We start from the raw sequence: 11,149 nt of genomic DNA, 5'->3' as shown, positions 1-11,149 counted from the left end.
GTAATCCAGGCTGGGTTTATGGGATTACCGGTGTTGACCTAGAGCTCACTGTAATCCAGAATAGTTTTATGGGATTACGGGCATGCACCACCATGCCCGGCTCAAGGACTTTGTTAAATTTGACCTTTGATCTTCCCCCTAATATTGCTTGATGTTTCCTGTTGGCTTGCCTTTAAAAGGAGCTGTTTCTGTGTAATAAATTGGAGCTCTTGTCTCCACAGTATTGAGTGTGCTGTCCTTTCTCAATCCTCACTCCCCTACTCAGGTACTTTCGTGTTGTGATGGCTGGCCCTCCACACCCCCAAGGCAAGAAGAGCTTGGAGTGACATATTTCAAGACCTAAAGGAAAACAACCTCCAATCCAGATTGTTGTACCCTGCAAAATTAACTTTCAAAATAGATGGAAAAGCAAGATGTCATGACAAAGAGCACCTTAGGAACTTCATGAATATTAAATCAGAACTCCAAAAAATTTTAAGCAATATCCTAGAAAAAGACAATCAAAATCACAACCCAGGAAGCCCAGCAGAATGATTCCATCAGGAAAGTCAAGAAATTAAATTCAAAGAGGAAGAATCCAATGAAAGGAAAAAGTCATGAGAAGGATAGGCCAAAATGTATCCGATATCAACATCACTGATAATGGCCTCAATTCACAAAGAAATGGACTGGTAAAATAGGTCAAAAAGCAAGATGCAACAATATGCTACATACAAGAAACAAAATTAATTCAAAATGAAACTTATACACTGAAAGTTGAAGGGTCGAAAACAGTATTCCATGCAACAGGACCCCCCTCCAAAAAAAGCGGGAGTACTTTTTTTTATAGAAAAAGCACATCTCTTTATCCAGTTTAAAACTGATGGGCAAATGGGCTGTTTCCAAGTTTTAGCTATTACAAACTGTGCCGCTATAAACATAAGTGCACATATATCTCTGTTATATGATTCTTTTAATTCTTTTAGAAAGATACCCAGCAGAGCTTCTATATGGCTGGGTCAAATGGAACCTCCAGTCCCAGCTCTTTGAGGTATCTCCATATTGATTTCCATAGTGGTTGCACCAGTCCGCACTCCCACCAATAATGGAGAAGGGTTCCTTTCTCCCCACAACCCTGCCAACATTTGTTATTGTGTGATTTCTTGATATCAGCCCTTCTTTGTGCGGTGAGGTGGAATCTCAGTGTTGTCTTCATCTGCATCTCTCAAATGACCAGTGATATTGAACATTGTTTCATATATTTACTTGCTCTTTTTACTTCTTTGTCTGAGAAATGTCTGTTCATTTCAGATGCCCATTTTTGAATTGGGTCTTTATATTTGGTGGGGGCTGATTGTTTTGAGTTCTTTATATATTCTAAATAATAGTCCTTTGTCTGAGGAGCAGCTGGTAAAAATTTTTTCCCACATTGTATGTCATCTCTTAAATCTGTTGATGGTTTCTTTTGCAGTGCATAAGATTTTTAATAAGATGAGATTCCAGTTGTTGTTTCTTACTGCTAGTTTCTGTGCTACTGAAGATTTGTGCATAAAATCTTTTCCTATGCCAATGTCTTCTAGCATTCTGTCTAACTTATATTCCAGCAAGTTTAGTGTTTCTGTTTTAATATTTAGATCTTTCATCCACTTGGATTTTATTTAGTTCATGGTGAAAGATAAGGGTCCAGGAGTCCTTTTCCTCTTTGAACATCAAGTGGATTTCAGATCAACACTGATAAGAGAAACAAAGAAGGATATGACATCCTGGTAAAGGGAACAATCCAAGAGGAAGAGATGACAAAACAAAACAGTAGTGCACCTAACTATATAAAACAAATACTGATGAACATGAAAAATAAAATAAGCACTAATACAATATTACTGGGGTACCTCAATACCCCACTGGCACAAATAGAATGATCAAGTAGACATAAAGTAAACTATGAAATAATGTAACTCTTGAATAAATGAACTAAACAGATATTTCCAGAGTGTGTCACCCCACAAAAGTAGAATATGCATTTTCTTTTAGCTGCAGTTGCACATGTGCTGCTATGAAAAATAGATCATGCACTTGCTCACAGAACAACTTTAAGTAAAGTGCAAAGGAATTGAGGTTACCCCCTGTATATTATCATATCATATTGGGTGAAATTGGAGATCAATAGTAAAAGAAACTGCAACATTTTTATAAATACATGGAAATTGAACAGCACACTTCTGAATAACCAGTTATGATTTCTATAATTAAATGACAATATCAATACAACATACAGGAATATATGGGACACAATGAAGGCAATCGTCTTATGAATGAAATTTATAGCAGTGAATAATCATATTAAGAAAACAGAGCAAGTTCAATTAAACAACCTGATTCTGAATTTCAATCTTTTAGAAAAAAGAAAAGCAGGACAAACCCAAAACTCATACAAGGGAGAATCTTATAAAGATCAGAGCAGAAATTAATGTAATGGAGACTATGATAATGATATAAAACATCAATGAAGCCAAGAGTTGGTTCTTTGAAAGAATAAATAAAGTGGACACTTAACTAACCTTATCCAAAATGCGAAAGGCAAGGTCCAAATCCATGCAATCAGGAATGAAAGGGTGAAATTACAATAGACCCACCAGAAATCCAGAGAATCATCAATACGTACTTCAAGAAACAACACTTCAATAAGGTGGAAAACAAAACACAGAAGAAATGCACACATTTCTAGATATGTATGAGTTACCAAAGTTGAATGAAGATGATCTAAAAACTCTAAAAACCCAATATTAATGCTTGAAATTGAAAATGCAATTAAAAATATACCAACTAAGTAAAGGCTGGACCCTGATGGCTTCACTGATGAATTCTACAACACATATAGAGAGGAACTAGTGCCACCACTGTTAAAACTCTTCTATAAAATTGAAAGGGAAGCAATACTCCTGAATTCATTCCTGGAAGCAGGCATCACCTTGATCCTCAAAGAAGAGAATGACCCAACCAAAAAAGAGAACTATAGGGCAATCTCACTAATGAATATAGATGCAAAATCCTTAATAACATACTGGGAAATAGAATGTAGAAGATCTTCAAGAAGATCATATACCCAGAGCAAGTGGGATTCATACAAGGGATTGAAGGATGGTTCAGTGTATGCAAATCAATAAATGTAATACCCTATATTAATAGAGCCAAGGACAAAAACTATATGATCACCTCAATAGAATCAGAAAAAGCATTTGAAAAAATCCAACACACATTCATCATAAAAACACTACAGATAATTGGCATAGACTGGCTCTAACTTAACCTGATAAAAGCCATCGATGAAAAACCAACAGACAATATCATACTAAATGGTCAAAAATGGAAATCTTTCATGCTAAAATCAGGAACAATACAAGGATGTCCACTATCAGCACTCCTGTTCAGTATAGTTCTGGACTATACTAGCCATAGCAATTAGACAAGAAAAAGAAATAAAATTAGTAGGGATAGGAAAAGAAGTCAAATTGTCATTATCCGCAGATGACATGATACCCTATTTAAAAGATCCCTGGAGTTCCACCAAAAGTAGTCTAGATTTAATAACCAAATACTGTAATGTAGCTGGACATAAGGTTAACTCAAAAATCAATAACTTTTCTGTACACAGAATACAGACACACTTAGAGAGAAATGGGGCAATCAATTACTTTCACAACAGCATCCAAACAATTGAAATATACATGAATCAATCTAACAAAAGAAATCAAAAACCTCAACTCTGAAAACTGCAGCACTGTGAAAAAAGAAATTGATGAGAATATCAGAAAGTGGAAAGATATCCCTTGCTCCTGGGGAGGAAGTATCAACAGTGAAAATTGTGATGCTTTCAAAACTGCTATAAAGATTCAATGCAATCCCAGTTGAAATCCCAGCAGTATTTTTCACAGACTTTGATAAAAAATTCCAAAAATTCATTGGGAACAAGAAGAGACCTAGAATAGCAAAAGCAATTTTAGCCAATAAAGATAAATTAGGGGGTATCATAATCCCCAACTTGAAACTCTACTGCAAAGCTACTGTGACTAAAATAAAAACATGGTACTGGCAAACAGATCTAAGGACCAGTGGAACAGATTAAAATATGCTACAACAAGTCCAGATGCACTCAGCCACCTCATCTTGGACAAAGAAGCCAAAGGCCCTCACTGGAGGAAAATAGCCTCTTTAATAAATGGTGCTGGAAAAACTGGGTTTCAAATTGCCAAAGATTAATACTAGATATATATCTCTCACTATGCGCTAAACCAAAATCAAAATGGATTAAAGATCTGAATATTAAAGCAGAAACACTAAACTGGCTGAAAGAGAGGTTAGGTAGAACTCTTGAACATATTGATTTCAAAAAAGATTTTATGAACAAAACCTCAGTTGCCATGAGCTAGCACAATGAACAATTGGGATGTCTTCTTATTAAGAAGCTTCTTCACAGCAAGAGAAATCCATGAACATGGTGAAGATGCAACCCACAATGTGGTAAAAAAAATTCACTAGCTATTCCTCAGACAAAGATTTACTATGTACAATATATAAAGAACTTTAAAAATTCTTAGTTTCCAAATTTAAACACCCAGTCCAAAAATGAGCATCTGAAATGGACATTCCTCAATCAAGTAGAAACAGCAAATAAACATATGAAAAAATGATCAACATCACTGTTCATTTAAGAAATGCAAATGAAAACAACACTGAGATTCCACTTCACCCCAGAAACAATGGCTACTATCACAAAATTAACTAATAACATATGCTGGTGCAGCTGTGGTGAAAGAGAAACACTGCTCCACTGCTGGTGGTAGTGTAGATTGGTGCAACCACTGTGGAAATCATTGTGGATATACCTCAAATTTCTAGGATTGGAAGTCCCATTTGACCCAGGTATTCCACTGCTCTGTATCTTCCATAAAGAATTAAAAGAATCATACCATACTGATGTATGTGAACCGATTTTCATAGCAGCACAATTCATAATAGCTAAAATTTGGAAGCTGCCCAAATGCCTATCAATGGGCCACTGGATAATGAAAATATGTGGTTTTTTAAAAAATAGAATGTAATACTAACCAGCCATAAAAATGAGGTATTAGAGATATTTATAGCTAAATGGATTAACATTGAGGCAATACTCTTTAAGTGATATAAATAGGAAACATGTGTATATACACATGTGAATAGTTTCTCTTGTGTGAGTAACTGCAAGTGAAAATAAGAACTAAAAGTAAAATAGATAATGTGAGAAGGAAGAAAAGGGATGAAGAGGAAAAGGAAACAGGTGAGGCAGGCAAAAGTAAAGAAGGGAATGGTATTAATGTGCAAAAATGAAAAATAATGGTAGCAGAGTTTTTGCAGCTAGGGAGGGAGAGAGGGAGGGAGAGGCTAAAGGGAGGGAAGGGGGATGTGGAAAAAATAAGTAGCAAGTTTGCTTATGTAAAGGTATAAAAATTTCCAACAATGAATGTCATTATATTGTATACATTAAATGTACCAATAAAATTAATTAAAAATTAAATAAGTCCTTGAAAGACAATTTATATCTTTGAATGCCTATATCAGAAAAACAACATGAACTCAAATATTGAGGGTTGTGTGTAGATGTCTCCCAAATCCTCATGAAGTCTTTCATGAATGTAGGTGAATCTAGATTTCCAACAATGAATGTCATTATATTGTATACATTAAATGTACCAATAAAATTAATTAAAAATTAAATAAGTCCTTGAAAGACAATTTATATCTTTGAATGCCTATATCAGAAAAACAACATGAACTCAAATATTGAGGGTTGTGTGTAGATGTCTCCCAAATCCTCATGAAGTCTTTCATGAATGTAGGTGAATCTAGAACATGTGATGCTAGGATTAAGGGAGTGTGATTACTAAACCACCACACATGAGTGATTGGTTTGACACCACCCTAATCCCTGTAGTCTGAATAAGATAAAATGGGCATAAAGTCACTGTTAAATTCTCTTTTCAATAAACTACTTTCAGGCAACCATGAACTATTGCCCCTCTGTCACCTTTGCTTTGGGACCAGACAACTATTTACAGAAACCTTTATGAATTGTAATTTAAATGGCTTAGAATTATTTACAATATTATTTTCTCTTTTTATTGAGTTTATTGGCACATTCTAGGTATACAGTGCAGTTACATTCATTACTGGGATCCTGTACCTTTACATGACAGGTCTTAGTTCTCATTTTTTCCCTTGTCCCTGTCCTCATTTGCCCCCTCCTCTCTTTCCCATTTAAAAACACTTTATTTCCCTTTTATCATTTTCTCATTTTTTTCTTTTCCCTTATTCCCTTTCCCCTATCCTTCCCACTTTCCCTACACCTTTAGCCCTTTTCTTCCTTTTTCACATTGTTAATTATCTCATTAGAATCTTGTGTGCTATTATAGCTTTTCACACCAGAGAAACTGTTCTGTATTTACACATGGGTGACTTATTTATTTCACTTAGGAATACATCCTCAAAATATATTCATTTTCCTATGAATGACTCTAATTTCTCAGTCTTTATAGCTGAGTAGTATTCCATTTTATAGAAAAAACGCTTCTTCTTTATCCACTTTCCAATTGATGGGTAAATGGGCTTTTTCCATGTTTTAGCTGTTACAAACTATGTTGCTATAAATATTGGTGCACATACGGGAAGCCCACCATCACCACTCCTCTTCAATATAGTTCTGGAAGCATTAGCTACAGCAATTAGGCAAGTGAAAGAAATTAAAGCAATAAAGTTTGGAAAGAAAGAAGTTAAACAGTTATTATTTGCTGATGATATGATACTCTACACAGAAGACCCAAAAAACTCTGCCAAAAGACTTCTAGACTTAATTAAAACTTTCTTTAAGCAGTATAGATGGATGCACAGTCAGGACTCAAAAATCAATACCCTTCTTGTACACAAATAACAGTCTCCCTGCAAGAGAAATTAGAAAAACAATTCCTTTCACAATAGCATAAAAAAGAAGTATGTAGGAATCAATCTAAGAAAAGTAACAAAAGATATCTAAATTGAAAACTACAGCACTCTGAAAAAAGAGATCAAAGAGGATGTAAGAAAATGGAAAGATATCCCCTGCTTCTGGGTAGGAAGAATCAACATAGTGAAAACGACCATACTACCAAAACTGCTATACAGATTCAATGCAATGCCATTTCAAATTCCAACAGTGTATTTCACAGAACTAGAAAAAATAATCCACAAATTCATTTGGAACCAGAAGAGACCTAGAATAACAAAAGCCACCCTAGGCATCAGAGACATGGCAGCGGGTATAACAATTCCCAATTTGAACGTATACTACAAAGCCCCTGTAATAAAAACAGCATAGTACTGGCAAAGAAACAGATCTGAAGATTAGTGGAATTGACTGGAAAATACAGAAAGAACTCCAGATGTACTCAGCTCCCTCATCTTTGAGAAAGGAGCCAATCTTTCTCACTGGAGGAAAAATACTATTTAATAAATGTTGAAAAATGGAATTTCAATCTGGTAAAGATTAAAACTAGACCCTTAATTTTTACCATGAAGTAAACTAAAATCCAAGTGCATTAAAGATCTAAATATGAAAAAAGAGTAACTAAATTTGCTGGAAGATAAGTTAGGAAAAACTCTTGAAGACAATGGCATAGGAAAAGACATCATGAACAAATCCTCAGGAGCACGTGACCTAGAACAAAGAATCAACAGCTGGGATCTCATCTTATCAAAAATCTTCTACACTGCAAAAGAAACCAACAACAGAACTAACTCACAACATACCATGTGGGAAAAATTTTTTCCAGCTGTTCCTCCGACAAAGGAGTATTATCTAGAATTTATAAAGATTTCAAAAAAAAATGAGTCCCCCCAAATATAAGATGCATTTCAAAAATGGGCATCTGAAATGAACAGGCATTTCTCTGACAAACAAGTCAAATCAGCAAATAAATATATGAAAAAATATACAACATCACTGGTCATTAGCGAAATGCAGATGCCAGCAATGCTGAGATTCCACCTCACCCCACAAAGAATGGCTGCTATCAAGAAATCAACTGATAACAATTTGTGGCATGGTTGTGGGGAGAAAGTTAATGTTCTCCATTGTTTGTGGGTGTGTAGGCTCGTGCAACCACCATGAAAATAACTAGGGAGATAACTCAAAGAAATAGGACTAGAGGTTCCATTTGACCCAGCTATCCTCTGCTGGTTATCTTTCCAAAATAATTGAAAGAATCACACCACAGTGATATATGAACACCCATGTTTATAATGGCACAGTTTGGAATAGCTAAAATTTGGAAACAGCCCAATTACCCATCAGTTGATGATTAGATAAAGAAGATGTGGCTTTTCTATAAAATGGAGTGCTACTCAGCCATAGAGAATGAGAAACTAGAGTCATTCATAGAAAAAATGGTGAATATTTAGGTCATACTCCTAAGTGAAATAAGATACACAAGTGTAAATACAAAATTGTTTCTCTAGGGTGAAAATCTAAGTGTTCACAAGAAACAAATTGTACAACTAATAATCTGAAATAGGAGAAAAAGGGCCCAAGATATAGGGTCAGTTGGAATGGTACATTAAAGGAAATAAGGGAAAAAATATGAGAAAAGGAAAAAATGGAAACCAATTCTTTTTAAATAGAGCAGGCAAGAGTGGTGGAGGGCAGGGTTGTGTGAAAAAATGAGAACAAAGATCTGTCATGTAAAGGTACAAGATCCCAATGATAAATGTAACTGTACTATATACGTAAAAAGTACCAATAAATTGAATGAAAAAAGATGATAGATTAATAACTACCATAAATTCTCATTTTCTAACCTGTACTTGATGCTATTTTGTTGGTGATTGTATCAATTAGCCTAAGGTTTTGTGACTGATCTAATCAGTTGTCCTTCCCGGTGTAATAAAAATGAGATTGCCTCAGAGTCATTACAAACTTAAAATCTAAATACAAGCTATATCATGAAAATCAAAATATTAATCCAGGAATTAAATGAAGGACATTACCAACAACAAAAATAGAATTTAAAAGGCATTTAAGCAAGGCACAAACACAGTCTCTCAGATCACCAAAGGAAAATTCTGTGGAAAAAGAGGTGAAAATGCCTGATAATTAACCATCTGGATGTCGCGCGCCGCTTGCCAGCAAGTAGACACGCGAGGCAGGATCCTTCTGAGGCTTTATTGAAAGTAGGGAGAAGGCACTCAAACAAAGGAATATACCTCCTTATATAGACTAGAGTTCTTCCACACTAGGCAATGCCCCATGGCAACAACTATTCCTCCAATAAGGATTTTTCCTAGTGTAACAGACTATGGCCAGTGTGGAGAAATCACCATCTCGCGATCCTCCATTACATGTCTTACATCTCATATTCATATATAAATCATTATGATTATAGCAAAGCAGGCAAACTCCTTATCTAGCAAGATAAAATAACTATATCAGCCTAAAACAACAATTGGGCTCAAACTCAGCAAACTAGGCAGACATGCTCTCCACATCTCACCCTTCTTTTATATAAAATGATGGCTCAGGAATATGTCTGTCTTAGGTTGTCCAGGACTCAAGCAATGCCTTACCCGTCATGGAGAATTGTACTTAGATTTGAAAGATACAATCTCTGTCTTAGGTTGGTCATTGATGATCCCAGATCTTACCCGTCTCTGACTACTATTCCATTTGTGCGAGCCATACCTGAGGGGAGATACCAAGTTCTACGGCCAAAAAAGCCTGGCGCAGCAGATGAATCTGCTGTCGACGGCGTTGACGTGCCATCCAACAGAGGCAACAACTGATAATGCCCAATACAGAAATTACTATAATAAACACTACAATAATCCATCTTGCAAACCTTTTCAAACTACTGGCGGGCTGAAACAAAAAATCCCACCAAACATGATTGGAATCTTGAAGAATGGCATTGTGTAATTGCATCAATTGACCTGCAGCAATTACCGTAGCTATTCGATAATCATCTGCTGCAGCCTTCATCTCTATCAAAGACCTTTTCAACAAATTTGATTGCTGTAATATTTCTGCAAGATTCAATGTGATTTCAGGCACCACCAACTCAGGAAGTACAATTGTCTCATGAATTCTTTGTACAATGGGTAAGGACACATTAATATAGATATCTCCATTCCACAAAAGCCAAGATCTATTATGCAAACATCCACTAAAAGGACTAGATAATTGCATCTTACTCAATTCAAACTCATCAGAACTGGCCAAGCAGATGGAATTAGGACCCGCATCATACAATGCTGTAACATTAGACATGGGTAAAACTGATAGAATAGAAACATTTTTTGAATGTTGTAAAAGACAAGGCTCTGTTTCCCTTGTTAACCCCATACAATATAATCCCTTATCTGTTTCCTTACAATTTTTCAAGGAATATGTAATATTATCAAAACCCGAACTGTGATTTATATGAATATGACTGCCATAAATTTGAGGAATAACAAAATGTTTTTCTATAATCAATGGTAACATTACAAAAGGGCACAGTCTCTTAAAACGTTGAGGGTGTAGCAATTCCAACCTTCCTGCACACCATTCATCTGTGCAGAGAACGTCTGGATGATCTTTGATGATCCACCAACCATCCGTGAAATTTAATCGTTCTTGCCAATTTCCAATCGTTGCTGTAGTGAGGCGCCGCTGGAATTTCTCCTTCTCAAGGGATGCATGAAGGGTTTTTAATGCACAAAATGTCCAGTTAAATAACCTTATTGTCTCATTTAATGATGCTATTAAGGTCTTATTATAAACTGTCAAGAAGCTCTCCTCAAACTTCAGAGTTGCATTATTATAGGCAAAGAGAGACGGGAGCCATCTTGCATTTATTGCTACAGCATTCGCTGTATCCTCACCAGTCTGACGAAGCTTCTGGGCCAAGGCTTCCAAATCCACTGAATTAGCCACTCCAAATCCAGTGCCCACTCCACCTAGAATGGTATCTAGGAGGGATCTGCGTCTATGACATCGGGACATTGGAAATCTTGGAAAGGTAAAATTATAATATATCATCTTTCTTTCTGCCAAAATTGTCACATTCTTACAGGAATTCTGAAGAGGAATTATATGAGGAGTGGTAAAATTACTATCAGAAAAAACAAA

The sequence above is a fragment of the Fukomys damarensis genome, unplaced genomic scaffold (genome assembly GCF_012274545.1).
Source record: "Fukomys damarensis isolate Sample0158 unplaced genomic scaffold, DMR_v1.0_HiC HiC_scaffold_39, whole genome shotgun sequence".
NCBI classification, from domain to species: Eukaryota; Metazoa; Chordata; class Mammalia; order Rodentia; family Bathyergidae; genus Fukomys; species Fukomys damarensis.
Note: the sequence above shows the minus strand (reverse complement) of the source record.